We start from the raw sequence: 14,675 nt of genomic DNA, 5'->3' as shown, positions 1-14,675 counted from the left end.
TGAATTTCTGGTGTGTAGCCAGTTGAGGAGACTTTGCATTGATGCATGTATTGCTCCACTTCCACCCCACTCACAGTCTTGTTGTATGAGTCTTGCTTGCATGCTCTGATCCCTGCTGAAATTTCTCAAGAAAAATTCTTCCTTCTTTAGCCTCCAGATAGCAGCAGAATACCTGCTGTCAATAGGTTATTACTCGGTTTCCACCCTCCAATATTTATCATGCTATTAATTCCCCTTCATAATATTAAAAATGTTAATTCAGTGTTTGCTAAGTCTCCTCTTTCCCAGTGAGAATAAGACCAAGCTGTTTAATCTTTCCACACAGCCCGCTGCAATTTTTGAGAATTGTTATCATTTTGATTACTCTGTAATGCACCTCCCTGAACAATTATAAACTCTGTAAACTGAAGCTGCAGCAAGCTGTTTGTCAGAGAGTCGGGCCCTGCTGAGGGAGCCTTTGTAAACTTGTCTTCGAGTCTGTGCTTTCTTGCTAGCTTGTGTATTAGGTGTGGAGTTGTTTCGTGAGGCACCAAGCCACGTGGCTTTAGATCGGAATCTTTCAGGAAAAAAATCAGCTTGGGAAAACTCGGAACAGACAATGAGGTACTCTAAGGGAATTTAGCTCTGATCATGTAAAGCAGTGGAGCCCGGCAAAGAGCCCTGGGCAAAGATTCTGAAAATTGCAGTTACACATGACAGGAGGGAAATGAAAACGGTCAGTAAGCATGAGAAGGGATGGTCCTGGGGGAAGCAGCCATTTGGGCGGCAGGTTCTGGGGAGGTTACACAGACACGCACGTAGGGCCTGTGTTTTGTAGCTGCTGCTCTGTTAACAGAACGTCTGAGGTGGTTTAGCAGGGAAGATGTCACGTCACAGCAGGAGAGCATCCTTTGTTGGTTCAGAGGAAGCTGCTGAGTGAAGGATCCGACTCTTTCACGCTCCCTCCTGCTGCTGCCCTTCGTTTCACAGATCTGGGGAGCCCCGTCCCGTGAACGTGGTGCCATGCATTAATTCTCCTTTGTTGGGTTTCAGGTGTGAATTGCTCCAGCAGTCAAAATGTAGGAAAAAGTTGTAATTTCCTACCATAGGATAGCAACAGGGTAAAAATAGAAGAATGCTTTTGCCGTAGAAGCAGTATTACCATGTTGACTGGCTATGAGGTAGGGTTTAATAAGAATAGGTATGTGGGTGCCTCAAAAAACTGCATCAGATACTTTGTGCACCATGAGTTAAAGGATATACGATGCTACCCACAGTGACTTATTTCAAGTAGCTTATATTTGGCACAGTATGCCGGTAGATTACAGAAGGAAATGCTAAGCATGGAGCTCTTATTGCTCCTCTCAGGCTTAGCAATTATGAAGAATAAAAAATTTACCAGAGCCTAAGCTCTTAGATAGCTATAAACATGGGGAGAATTAAGGGACAGGAAAATTATAGCAACCCAGCTAAACCACTATAATTAAGGCTGAATTGCCTTTTATATTATAGCATTCATGAAGTAGAATGTTGAAATAAGTGAAAAGTAAAAGCTCAAATACTGTATCAGACTTAGATTTTGGTAGGACAAATCCATTTTATCTAACAGTGTGCACGTAATGTTCCGTTTCTCTGGTCTGCCTCGTCGTGCCGGTGGTGGCTTGACCTCCTGCCTGAAGGGATGCCCGAGCTGCTGAGCTGGGAGGGCCGCGGGGTGCTCGTGCAGGCACAGCAGGGCCCCTGCAGCACCCACTGCCGTTTGCAAAGGGCTCCTAAATCACCTGGGTGAGCTGAAAATCCCATGGGTCACGGAGTCAGAGACCCCTTCACATTGTTCTCATTCAGCTTCAGGCAAATTATTATTTTTATTGTAACTAGTTTGTTTCATACTTTGTGTGCTGATGGACTTTCAGCTGGTTTCCTTTTGGAAACCAGGCTAATGCAGGAGGCCTGTCCGCCCGCCTGTGCATCTTCATCAGTCCCCCGCTGACAGCTTCTGAATCCAGTGGCCCCTTTCCACTGAAGCTGACAGAGATGTAGAGGCTTCAGGGTTATTAAGTTCCCACAAGTTGGGTGAAAATCCTCAGCTAGAGGAAAAAGACCTGCATTAAAGCTCCTGGAGTGGCAAAGTCGGGTAGAATTCAATCTGTGTTCCTTCTGCAAGGCAGCAGCCAGACCAAACCAGACAGCACACGTTATCAGCAAGGCGAGCGGAGGACGTGGGAAGAAGCTGAAAGTATATAGAGAGGAGGTTAGCAAATATAGGACACGGGTCTTGCTGTTGTAAGCTTGTTTGGATCAGCAGGTTTGTAATGGGAATGAATTCCAATGTGTGAATTTCAAAGGCACCCCTACAGCTTAGGGAGAGAGGCTTTCTGTTAGAAGGGAAAAAGCACCGTAGAGAAGTAGTCTGAAGTCTTAGAAAGTGGTAAAATATACAGGAGAAGAGAATGGTCTTTTGTGTAGAGAATTCTCAGGCTGATGGTGACAAACAAGTGGTATTATTCACACGTAGACTGCAGTAATTTAATTAGAGCTATATGCTGCCTTATTTTGCCACAATGAGCTCGATTAGCAATGCTGCATAGCCCCAGCTTTCATAAACTGTGAGTCAGTTCCTTTGAAATACTAATACTGGCTTAAAAATTTTAAATGCCTTATTTTGGGATGTCCTTCTTAATTTTATCTTGAGTTATGAAACCAGAAAACTTGGAAGCTGCTCTCAATCCTGTTCATGTCCATGATGAATTGATTTCATGAAGAAGGGAGTGAGGCCACTTTTGATCATTCCTGTAAGTCCTAACCAAACTGAACATTGATTTCAGTGCATTCAGGAGAGTGGGAGAACATGATTTTGCCTTGAATGGAAACAGCAGTGAGCCTTTTTCCTCTTTCTAAATTCCTTTTCATGTCTGCTTTACTGACTGTTTGTAACCATCTGCTACAGTGCAGGAAACCCTGAGTGTGTTGAACACTTCATTTTCTGTTTGTTTCTGTGGCTGTGGAGAGGAGCTGGAGGATGGCAGCTCTGAAAGTTCAGAAGTGAAAAAGCAGATGAGATAAAGGGCATCCCAATTCATGGGAGCTCAAAATTTGTTGTTAAAAACATAAGTGAACTTAAATGTAAAAACAGAACTTAAAATAAAATTCCGTCTTTTTGTCTCCACCATCCTGCAATATCCTTACATTGAACCCTCAATGTTCCTTCATGGTGTCTCAGGCTTGTTGGCTGTAGGAAGCTCGATGTGTGACTGTAGGCTCTGTGTGTTTCTGAGATAATGAACTCTCCATTTTGGATTATAAAATACAGTTGTTTCCTGAAATAAGTTCTGGTAATGCTGACAAGACCTTCCTGTAGATGAATGATGTATAGCAGGAAGGTAGGCTTTAGCTCAGAGCTTCTTAAATGGAAGGTAATGTGCTTGCTCCTTGAAAATATTTATTAAACTTCTCTCTAACATACAGGTCCTTTCTGCCTACCACAAGCTGGGAGGAGGGTGTCTCTACTGGTTTTAGTGACAGCAGGATTAGGTGCGGAGAGATTTTAATTAATAGCAGTAATACACGAGTCTGTCTTCTGGAGCTCTGCAACAGGCCATTTTAATTCACTTCCTGTATGGGGTAACTTTCTTGATTCAAACATGCTGACTTATTTTTAGTTTTATGTGGTGAACAGAATAGCTGTCAGTTCTGCCTGGTCTTCACCCGTCTGTTTTAGTGGTGCACTGCAGAGACACTGGGCTTTCACCCAGCAGGGCTTTTGGATTTGCCCATGGCACACCGCAATACGATGCGGCAAAGAGCCACTCTGAGGTACCCTTTGAACTGATAAATCATTTACTAGTTCTGCCTTCATGTAATTATAAATCCCCCAACCCTGGCAGATTTATACAGTTAAATACAAAAGCTTACGTTTCAAAAGCAGAATGATCATTTGGAAGTCGTCGGTGCCAGACTTCTGACTGCTGCTGACCACCAAGTCCTGATTTTGAGTTGAGAATTGTGGGATGGAGCTAGGGAAGCTGCTTTGATGCATTAGTCAGAGGTGGTTGTGTTTTTTTTTTTTTATTTTTTTTGGTTTTGTTTTTCCCCTACAGCTATAATAGCAGCTATTACTGCTGAGTGGAAAGCATCCCTGAAGTTATGCTGCTGTAGTGCATTGGACTAATGACAGCTTGAGTTGAATTTAGTTGAGTGGTTTTGTTTATTTTATCAAGAAAAATAACTGTGATGGTTGCCAAATGACCACACAGAAATGAGGAACAAATGTTTCCAGGATTTTAAGTGGGGATTGCAAACTATAGCGAACTTAAAACAAAATTACAAGCTGTAGATTATGACTAGAAGCTTCTAGAAATAAAAGCCTTCTGCAGAGAAATTTCAGAAATCAGGAACGTCATCGAACTTCTGTGAGTTTTGCTTGGAGCAAAACAAAAGCATGACATTTAGAGCAGGTCTGCTTGTTCTAAAGTGTGTGTGTGTCTCCAGTACTCTTTCCTACTCTGTTTAGGTCCTACGTTTGAACCCCCCACCTAGTGAGCAGTTACTTGGTAGGAATTCATTTATGGTGCTAAAATTGGCCAACGCTCCTTGGGCAGTATGAGGGTAGGCGCTTTATGAATTTTCAGGCCAAATTAGTTTCTTGTTTCTTGTTTAACTTGTGAATTCTTGCTTATTCTTGTAGCTTTTTTTTTTTTTTTTTTTAATCGTTTCTTATGTATCTGGATCTCATCCTATAGGATATGTTTCTGGGAACAATAAAAAAAAAAAAGTGTCATCTTGGTAAAGTGCCTGCAGCGCACAGCTCCGTGGTAAAGACCAATGTCATTGCTCAGTACCAGCATTAGTAGGCATACTTCTGTGGAAAGCCCTCATTTTCCATGTGCATGAAGTCATCCGCCACATCAGGAGGATTCTCAAGGACTGTTCTCAAGGAACAGCAGCTGCTGAATCCTGAGGTATCCTAGGCTTTGCATTCTGACAGACTTGAGTTGAGATCCAGCCCCTCCAAGAGCTTCATGAAAGTCACGGAAGTGGGAGAGCTCACAGACATGTAGGTAGGAACAGACACGTATTGGTACAGCAGGGCTAGCTCTGTGAGATCGGATGTGAGATCAGTTGGAACTGACTCTTTGGTCTCCAGTCAGGTAATTTGCAATAAAATCTTGTTAAATGCAATGTTTCCCTTATCTGGATGCCACAGATTTGTGCTGGTGACCTGAATCATGTGCCCAAAAATTTGCAAGGAGCAAACCTGTGTGTGGGCCCCTGAGTGTGGAAGCTGTGGATGTTACAAGGCTGAGATAAAGCCTACCACAGACCTAAGTGAGCACAGATCCGTGTAGAAGCATCCCCTAGAACTGACCAATAAATTGTATTGAAAATTGAAAATGTTCCCGGACGTTTAATTTCTTGCAGCAAATACTTTCCTGTGTTAAATTTCATTAAGGTGAGAGCAATTTAAAGTAGTCTATAAATAGGGAAATAGTACGAACATTTACACAGATGAGCACCAGTTTTGCCTTCACTTAATTTTGTATGAAATGTAGTATTAAACTCCAAAAAGAGCTAGTGGTAGACATGATTTGATACCTAAGTAGGATAATTCTGAATTATGACTTAGGTTAAAAAAAAAAATCCTCTTCAGATGTAAGACAAGAGAGAAAGGGGAGAGATGTGCTTATTATATTCAAGAAGTGTGATACATAAGCATCAATGATTCCATTTGTTTTATATATTTGCTTGTCATTTTAATGGTTTATTATCAGGGATCCAGTCAAAATTGGCAATAAAAAGAACGTAGCTTTACTTTGATTCAAAGTCTGCAGCAGATATGCCAGCAGAAGGAATAAATAAGGCATGGAGAATATGCTGTTAATAAGGGAAACACAAGTAGTTCTAAGCATATTTCACACTCTTTCTTTATTTTGATTTCAAGCAGAGAGCTGAATGCACTTAAATTATTAAGTCAAAGTGAATAGTACCTTGAACATTGGTTGAAATATTCCCTTCTAGAGCAAACTTGGGTTTGTTCTCATAAATCTATTCTTATAAACCATTTTCAGGGGGTAAAAAAAAAAAAAAAAAAAAAGAGTTCTGTTTCTTTCCGATTTTTGTGTGCTTTGTAGATAGGGAATACCTTCTGTATAGGAACCTCTTCGCTATTCACTGCAGTTCTCCATCCCAGGGAGGAAATATGCTGGAGGATTTGTAGTGTCGGGACTCTATGTTATTCTGTCCTTCAGTGGCCAAACACAACGTGTAGGTGAGAGAATGCAGTGTGACTAAATATAGTTCAGTACTATCACTCTTTTTTGATGGCAAAAAGCATTGGCTGGCCAAGCAATTGGCTGATTAAAGGTCAGCTGGCCCTGGGTCAGTCAATTAAACTGTGCGGTGCCCTTTTGGAGCAGTCTCTTCATCTAGCTGTAGGAGTGTACAAGAGAAAGTCTCAATTAAAAAGTTTAAAAGTAGAGTAGCTGTGTGTACAGCTGGATTCAATGCCTCAGGTTTTCTTTGCTGACACCTTTTTTCTTCCCATGGGAGGAAGAGAAAGAAATGATATTTAGTGGATGTGCTATTTTCAGCAAACAAACATGGCAGCCCTGGGATGACTCTTCTCTGCGCTTGGTCAGGGCTGTGGTTGTGTCTCCACACCTCTGGTGTGTCCATTCTGAACTTGTTTTGCTTTGCTAACCATTTTTCTTTATTTTTTCTTTCTCTCTCTCCTTTTTTTTTTTTTTTTTTTTTCTCCCCAGCCATGTCCATTGCTAGGGTGCAACCTGCTGCCTTGTTGAGTTTTGAGACAGGTGTAAAGCAAACAAATAAAACACACAGAAAAAACTTCAGTGCGAGAAGTATTTGCAGAAGGTAGGCCACCCCTTTTTGCTTGGGAAATGGAGTTGTCATGTTACCTTTTCACAGACATAATTGGCACTTCTTATCCACAACTAAAGTTAAACCAACTGTCTCTGCTGTGGCTTTCTAGGACGGCTCGATCTGGAGACCGTGGCACAGGGAAGAAACTAGCTTGGTCTATTTTACTTACAACCCTAACACAAACATGATGAGAAAATCCATTGCAAGGAAGAATCCATATGCCTATTAGACACAAAGCTGCTCTTACCCATCGATCTGCAGCTCCAGGTGCCGCTGGGGCTTGCGAGTGAGACCCTCAAATCCGCGGCACAGCTTCTGTGTTGCTGCGGAGGCGCCGGAGCAGCTTCGCCAGCGCCCCAGGGGCCGGCTGAGCCCTGCAGGCAGGCGATGCCGCGGCTCGGTGCTCGCTGCAGCGCGCCAGGAGAGCCAGCGGGGCGGTGGGGAGCGCAGCCGTACGCCTCGGAAGGAGCCGGAGAGGATATGGAGTTGGAAGGGTATCAGTAAGCCAGGCAGCTGTGGTTTACACGTGGCTCCGCGGGCGTGAGGAGCCACTGCCGCAGCTGGTGGGAGGCAGGGAGCCCTTGTGCTGCACCATTGATTTCAGGTGCACCTGGGAACACTCTGTGCTTGTGTGACTAATGCCTGCCTGAGGTCCCTAGACAAAGTGAGAAAATGTTTAATACAAGAAAATAAAGGAGAAAAGCTACTTTCTCTTTGCTAAAGGCAAGTGTGTGTATGGACCTGCTGATCTTCCCAGAAAGAAATGAGTGATGTCCAGAAAGAGCTCCTGACAGACCTTGGTGGGGAGAAACAAAGGAGAGTGAAAAAGGGGAGACAGGGAGGAATTCTGTGGCTTCAGAAGGGAGGAAGAGCTGAACTAGGCAGCAACGTAACACAGCCAAGCAAGGTGGCATGGGCAAGCCTCGTGGCTGCTCTGAGCATGCCTTCATGTACTGGTATTCAGGCCTGAGCTGGTAGGCTTGTTGCACAAGCCCACTGGAGCATTTGCAGCTGAACTGTGCTTCCTGTACTCTCTCCAGGTCCCCAAAGCCTGATCTCATATGCTTTTAATCATCCCTTCGCCTGAGTTGGCTGCAGAAGAGGCACTTCTGCTGGTGTGGCTGGGCCCAGCAGGCCCAGCACCAGGCACAGAAGCTTGGGCTACCCTCTGCCTGATCTCGTGTGCCACTCCTTGCTCTCTGCCAGGAGTCTTGGCCTGGAGTTTTGGGATGTGTTGCATATAACTGGGACTTGTGGACCTGGCTGAAATGCATCTGGATGTCTCAAAAGACACGTGTAGATGAATTCCCTGTGACTTATCTAAGGCATTTTGGCCCAGTGGTGTGTGCTCAATAAATGTGACACCTTTGGTCATGGCTGTAGTGCATGCACGTGAGAGCTGAAGCACCCAGGTGGAATTTGTTGCAGCTTTCTGCTTAAGAACCTCTTCAGAGACCCCAAACAGCTTGTGAGCACTCAGTTACAGTACTGTTCTCTGTATCCCTGAGATTCACAGTTCACTTGTTACGGGATGCAAGCATCCAGAGAAACAACAACAAAACAAAAAATGGGATTGAGCAGGGAATGCAAAGTTTAAAAGGCTGTGCATCAGGAACAAACCCGACTTTGTGTTAAGCGCAAGTTATCAATTCACTGTGCCCCGCGGATGGTATACAAAGAGCAGAGGGTGTGTCAGAAGTCAGTCGCTGCTCTTCCATCGCTGCCCTTCCTGGGTGTCCCCCGCCCTGCTGCCTCCCCTTTTCCCCCAATGCTGTCCCTGTGCTCTGCTCTGCGGCTTTTGAGATCTCAGAGGCAGCACAGCACATGTGATTGAATGCATCTCCAGAAGAAGGGAGGCCAGCTCCTGCCTGGCAGTTTCTGGAGCTGCCAGTGGCCCGTAGCCCATTCTTTGTTCTCTGGATCTGCTCCTTTTTCTTGGGGCTTTTTCTGATGAACAGCTGAATGCACGAGATGGTCACGCTTGAGTGCTTGTTATTTGTGGCAATTAGCAGAGGGTTGCACAGTGTGCACATATGCAGGAGAACCCAGTGTAGCATCCTGTGGAGCCAGAAAGACAGACGGATGCCCTTTGAAACCAGCTTGCTCCTCACAGTCAGCCAGGGTGCTCCAGCATTAGTAATAAAAGGCTGCCACCATGGCTGGAAACATCTTGTGCAAAAATGGGGACCAGTATCCAGCTCCCAGCAGTCATACTGGGACCTCTGCTTGGGAATAAGGAAAACAAAGATAAAAAAAATCCTTGGAAAGGACATGACTGACTTTGACAGCATACAGGGGGCTGTTCCTTTTGCATCACTACTTTCCCAGTTGTTCTGGCTTACCTGGCTAGCCGTTGCAGCTGAAATAACGGTGGGCTTGTGAATACTTGTCCTCTTTTCCAGCTCGATCTGTGCTATAAACAGTGTAATTTGAAAACATTTCAGGCAAAAAGAATGTTACGGACGCATGTCTGTAAACATAAGTAGCAATCTGGTTTTTGGTCCTTTGACCTGGATATATAACTTAGGATGGGCAGTGATGTGCTCAGGCATGGTTAAGGGTGGCAAAATCAGAGTGAAAATGAAGGTATTAATCATTGTGGGTTTGCTGCTGTAAACTTGCCTGTACAGCCAAGGATGTAGTCAGGGAGCCAAGTGTCAGGGCAAAGAGGACCTTTGTTAGCTTGTGCTGAGGGGAAAGATAACAATGAGTTAGGATGTTTCTGTCCCATGCAAGGCAAATTTCCCACTGAGCCCTGTGCTCCAAGGACGATGTGACACTAAACCGCACAGCTGAGCTCTTTAACCTAGGGACACTCTTGGAGCTTAAACCAGTCATTTTCTTATTCCTTCATTTACTTATCCTTCGTGATAGGCAGACAAGGGAATTTTTTTTTTTTTTTTTTGTAACTGGTGGGATGTTTTTGTTACTGCCGTTATTCTTCTGGTATTAAAATTTTAAGGTGGTGTCTTCTTGCTATTCAACTCTATTTTAGAGAAACTTCTTGCTTCTCAAAATTACATTGCTCTGTAAAACTAGGAGGTGACAAATAATTCTGCCTGCATAGTGTCCTGACTTGCGAGCAAATGACAGCTGAGCACAGCAGTTTTGGCTAATGGCACTGTGACACCATGTGCAGCACCTGGTCTGCAGGCACAGGCGTGGCGGCGTTCCGCTCTGGTGCAGGCCTCTGCAGCACATGCGGATCAAACACTCCTTATTCAGGCAGAGGAAATGTGACATCTCAATTAGGCAGGGAGTTGTTCGTGGTCGTGTGTGCACAGTATGGAAGTAAAATGTTCGAGGGGGAACCTAGGGAGGAAAAATATTTTATTTCTCTCTTTAACCTGTGTTTTTGACCTGTGTACAGCCCATTTTGAAGAGGACAATAGGTTATGTTTTTTTTTTTTTTTTTTTTTTTTTGCTTCACTTTCTCTCACTCTTTTTTTTTTTTTTACTTTTTTATTTTTTTCCTCTTTCCAGCTCTTGGTTAATGCTTGTGGATGATCGTGGCATGACTATCAGATACCTGCAGTTCTGCACTTGGCACTCTGGTTGTGTATTTGCCCCACAAGGGTCAAGGATTTACAGCAGCTGATGGGAGCCTTGATTGTAGAAGGAATACAGGATTAGGCTATAGGATGCTCTACATGGAGTTTACCTTTTTTATTTAAGAGTGAAAACACTTACCGAAGAGGGATGAAGTAAGGTTTTATGAGCTCTGAATGAAAATAGCGGTACTCTGTCTTTCCATGAATCTGTAATTCTCTCTTTTTCCCTGTCTTTTTTAGCTGTATAAATGTGACATTTTTAATTTGCAGTGTTGTAAGAAAAAAGCGTCATATGATAGGATCACCTAATTACAACATCATTCTTTTGCAAAATAATAATTTCTATATATTTTATTAAGCTACAAGACAGTAAATGCAGTGGAGACAGCTGGCGTCTCCTTGGCAGGAATTCTTTTGAGATGCATTGCTTTTTTCTACATCCCTCTTATAACCTCTGCTTGTTCTCTTTGATGTTGATGTTCCATTTTAATAGGACTCATCTTTTTAGCATGGGAACATCACAGTACTGTGAATAAGAGTTTCTGTTCAGCTTTAGTTTAGTCTTGCTATCAGCTGTGTGTACCTTTTTAGCTCTTTCTGTTTTGTCTTTCTTCTTTTTTTTCCCCCACCAGAAGATATGTATCAGGATGTAAGATCTCTTAGAAGCTTTATTTAAGAATTTAAAGTAAGCACCACTGTTTCTGTTTCTGTATTTTTCCATAGGGCTGGAAAGTGAGAGGTTTTCAGCATTGCTAAATACATAGGAAGTTCTATTATACAATGTACAGACCTAAGATTCTCTCATCTTTTGAGAACACTGCTTTATCCTAATAATAACAACAATGGAGTGAATCGTGTGTGAATCAAAGAGTGCTTCTTTGCTGGTTACAGTTAAGCACATATTGCTGTGTCATAGCACTGTAACCTTCCAAAGCCAGTGTCAACACTTAACTCTTCTTCACTGAATCCTGGAGTTTACTGATTTTTGCCTTTTAGATATTGGTTAAGCTCTGTGTCTGTACATGTACTGACAATTGAAAACATGTAACTTGGCAGATACAATTACTATATTCTGGAGAAATTTCATAAATTTTTATTTAAAAAATAAGAATGTGGTTTTGCTTACATAATAGCAGCATGCTTTTGAATTTACACTCAAAAAACCCCCAAACACAAAAGTGTGGTTGAAGTTTAGAGGGAGAAAAACCAAAGGAGAAAGAATGGTGGGCATAATGATGGAGAGCAGCCGGCTCAGTTGGCTAAAAACCATGCACAAACATCTGAAAAGTAAAGGTGAAACCAAATAAACCAGAAAAGAGATATTTAATAAAGGAGTGTTGAAGGTGAGAAGATAAGTACTTGAAATGCACTAAGGCCATGCATTAAATATTCAGAGCAATGTTTTCCTGCTCCCTCCTGGATGAGAAGAGGTGTGCGAGCAGTCGGTCCCATTGCAGCGGGACCTCTGTTGGCACCTGGGTGGCTGTGCTCTGCTCTGGCAGACTGCATACAGGAACCTGCTTCTGGGTTTGGTGGTCCAGATTTACACCCACGATGAACTGCAGGTGTAATTTATAGGTGCTTGATTGGGCTATTTCAAATGTTTAGCTTTGGGCCAGTTTAATGAGCTGGCTCAGTATTATGAATCAAGTGTGCAGTTAATCACCGGGACAAAATTTGGGGCTGTTATTGGCAAGTACAGAACTTACGTTTACAAGGTCAGACACCAACGATAAAACTCAGGGCTTCAACTTTTAAGGAAGAATGATGTTTTTAGGCATAAATCCTATTAATGGAAGCTGTAGTACACCTCTTCCCCCAGTGCAATAGGAAAGGACAGTGTGATGTATCTCTATACAAACACCGAATTTCTACATAATAAACATTTCTTAAAAAATGTATGAGAATAAAACTAGCCAGTCTGCATTCAAGTAGTACATACAGAGCATCAGCAATACCTGTGATCACACAACAGGGTAAAATAGTCACATTTGCATATGTTACCACTAGGAGTCTTGTTGTAGTAAAGAGCAGCCCACAATCTGCATGGGGACCTAGTACAGCCCATACATTCTTTCGGTATTATCAGCTCATCTGAGGTAGTATCAAAACCCAGTCCCAGAACATAATCTATTCCATGTTTGTTTCTTTCAGGGTTACAAGAAGCATCCCAAAGGAGTGCTGTGCATAATGAGAGCCTTGACTGGTAAGAAATATTGGATGGGATGTTCAGTTTATATTTGGTAAGAGACAAAATAGATTTGGCATAAAATATGGTAGTAGCAAACTTGCTCTAAATGTATCTATAAATTGTCAGGGATAGTTCATCAGCTGGGGAGACTGGTATTTTTGGTGCTAATGAAATCTTATGGAGTCATACATTTAACAAACTCTACTGGCTGTCAACTGATAGCTTTTACGAAAGAATCAAAATGAACTGTTGCTGTAGCTGAGATACTCTGCTTCTTCACAGAAATGTTGCAGGCTTCATAAAACTACTAATATGCAACCTCCTTCTCCCCAACCCTGCCCCCAAAATGTAGTTTACATAATATATTCTTCATGTCAGTAGAAAGCTCTACAAAAGCTGCATAAGAAGACACTTAATGACTAAAAACACTGGTAGAAATCTTGTATCACAATATGCACCCTGGGTATTGCAGCAGAGCTTGTTGTAATGCAGTTCTTTCTGTCTGTACATCTCTATGATATATTCCCAAAAGAATGTTAAACAGTTGATCTGAACAGAGACACCGGATCACTTCTTTTCTTGTAGGAAATCTGCTCTGTAGTATTGAACAGAATATTTTCACTGGGTTTTCAAGTCTTATTCCTCTATAGCTCATGTTAATAAATGCAACAGCAGTATCTTTCTTTCCATTTTCTTCGTACTGTAATTGAGATCTTTGGATAAATTGCAAAAATAATCACTGTGTTAACACATCGATTTAATTAAAAAAAATAAAATTTCTTGATGCATGTTAGAATAGATTTGTCTTCAGCTAACCTATTCAGGAAACTCCTGGTTAACTAAACATATAATTTGCTTTGTACAAGAGAAGATCCCTGATGTTTTGTCTGTTGTCCCAGTATTATCTGACTGCAGCAAAAGGAAAGTGCTGTGACAGTCTTAGAAAATTACTTGAACAAACTGTGTCTCGAGTGATGTCATTTATTTACCTTTGGAGGGAACTATTGTGTTACTAGGGACTGAGGGAACCCAAACTGGGGATGGAAGAATGCAGATATATTTCAGATGGGGCTGATAAAAAACATCTTGTTAATAAAAAGTGGAAGGTCTAATACTGATTTTTAGCCAGTAAGTTCTTTCAAGAAATGTGCATTTTTTGTTTGGGAGATACCACTGTGATGATAAGGACGAGAGTGCTGCAGGGTGTGGGAGTTAATGCATGGGACTTCTACCTGTCCTAACCCCCTGTAAGCCCTATCTGCAAGTGTTATGTGTCTATGGGCAGTCTAAATATTTATGAAATATTCTTGAGAAATGCTCGCAGTCCATTTCCTACTTCACACGCATCTTTCTGTAGTCTGACGTTGCAAGTCAATATTACTAATTAGCTACTAGTGCTAAACACTTTGATGATGGGCAATTGAGATTGCTGCTTATTTAGTTCATCATCATTAGGCTGGAAAAAAAATACTTTTCCCTGGAGTAATAAATTGGTCCACTGCATCTGTGAAATTGGATTAACACTATAGTTCTATTGACTCTGAAGTAAATCCTTGTTTGTGATGCTCCCTTAAATATGAGTGAGGATGTATCTGGATTTAAGTTATAATGGTTAGGAAAATGAATCTATACTTGCCAGAAATGGTGACTGGTTAGTTAGTAAAATGGAGGTCGGTGAACTTCTAAATAATGGGAGAAGAATTCTCTGTTCTACAGAGTGCAGGTTAAATTCTGCTTTGTACTAAAGGTTTGATGAATTATTAAGGTTTTGTGCTATAAACAGCATACCCTAATAGCCATTTTTTTTTCCAACTCACCTGCAAGTTATATTGCAATGCTAGCTTTTCTATGAGCACCTTGATACTTCCTGCAGGGGAGATAATGTTAAGTTATTGATGCATTTTGACAGTGTTTCAAACAGGTTGTCTCGGTGAAAGAGAACTGTATAAAATTTAGCCTTCTAGAAGTTAACGTGTAATTTGTCATTACAGGAAGAGTAAAACAAGACTTGAATGTTTCTCAATTTTCTGAGCAGTAAAACACACCTTTTTATCTCTGTGAGACACTTTCTCCTC

The sequence above is a fragment of the Anas acuta genome, chromosome 10 (assembly GCF_963932015.1).
Source record: "Anas acuta chromosome 10, bAnaAcu1.1, whole genome shotgun sequence".
Taxonomy (NCBI): Eukaryota; Metazoa; Chordata; class Aves; order Anseriformes; family Anatidae; genus Anas; species Anas acuta.
The sequence above is the reverse complement of the archived record's forward strand: the minus strand, read 5'-3'. Positions refer to the sequence as shown.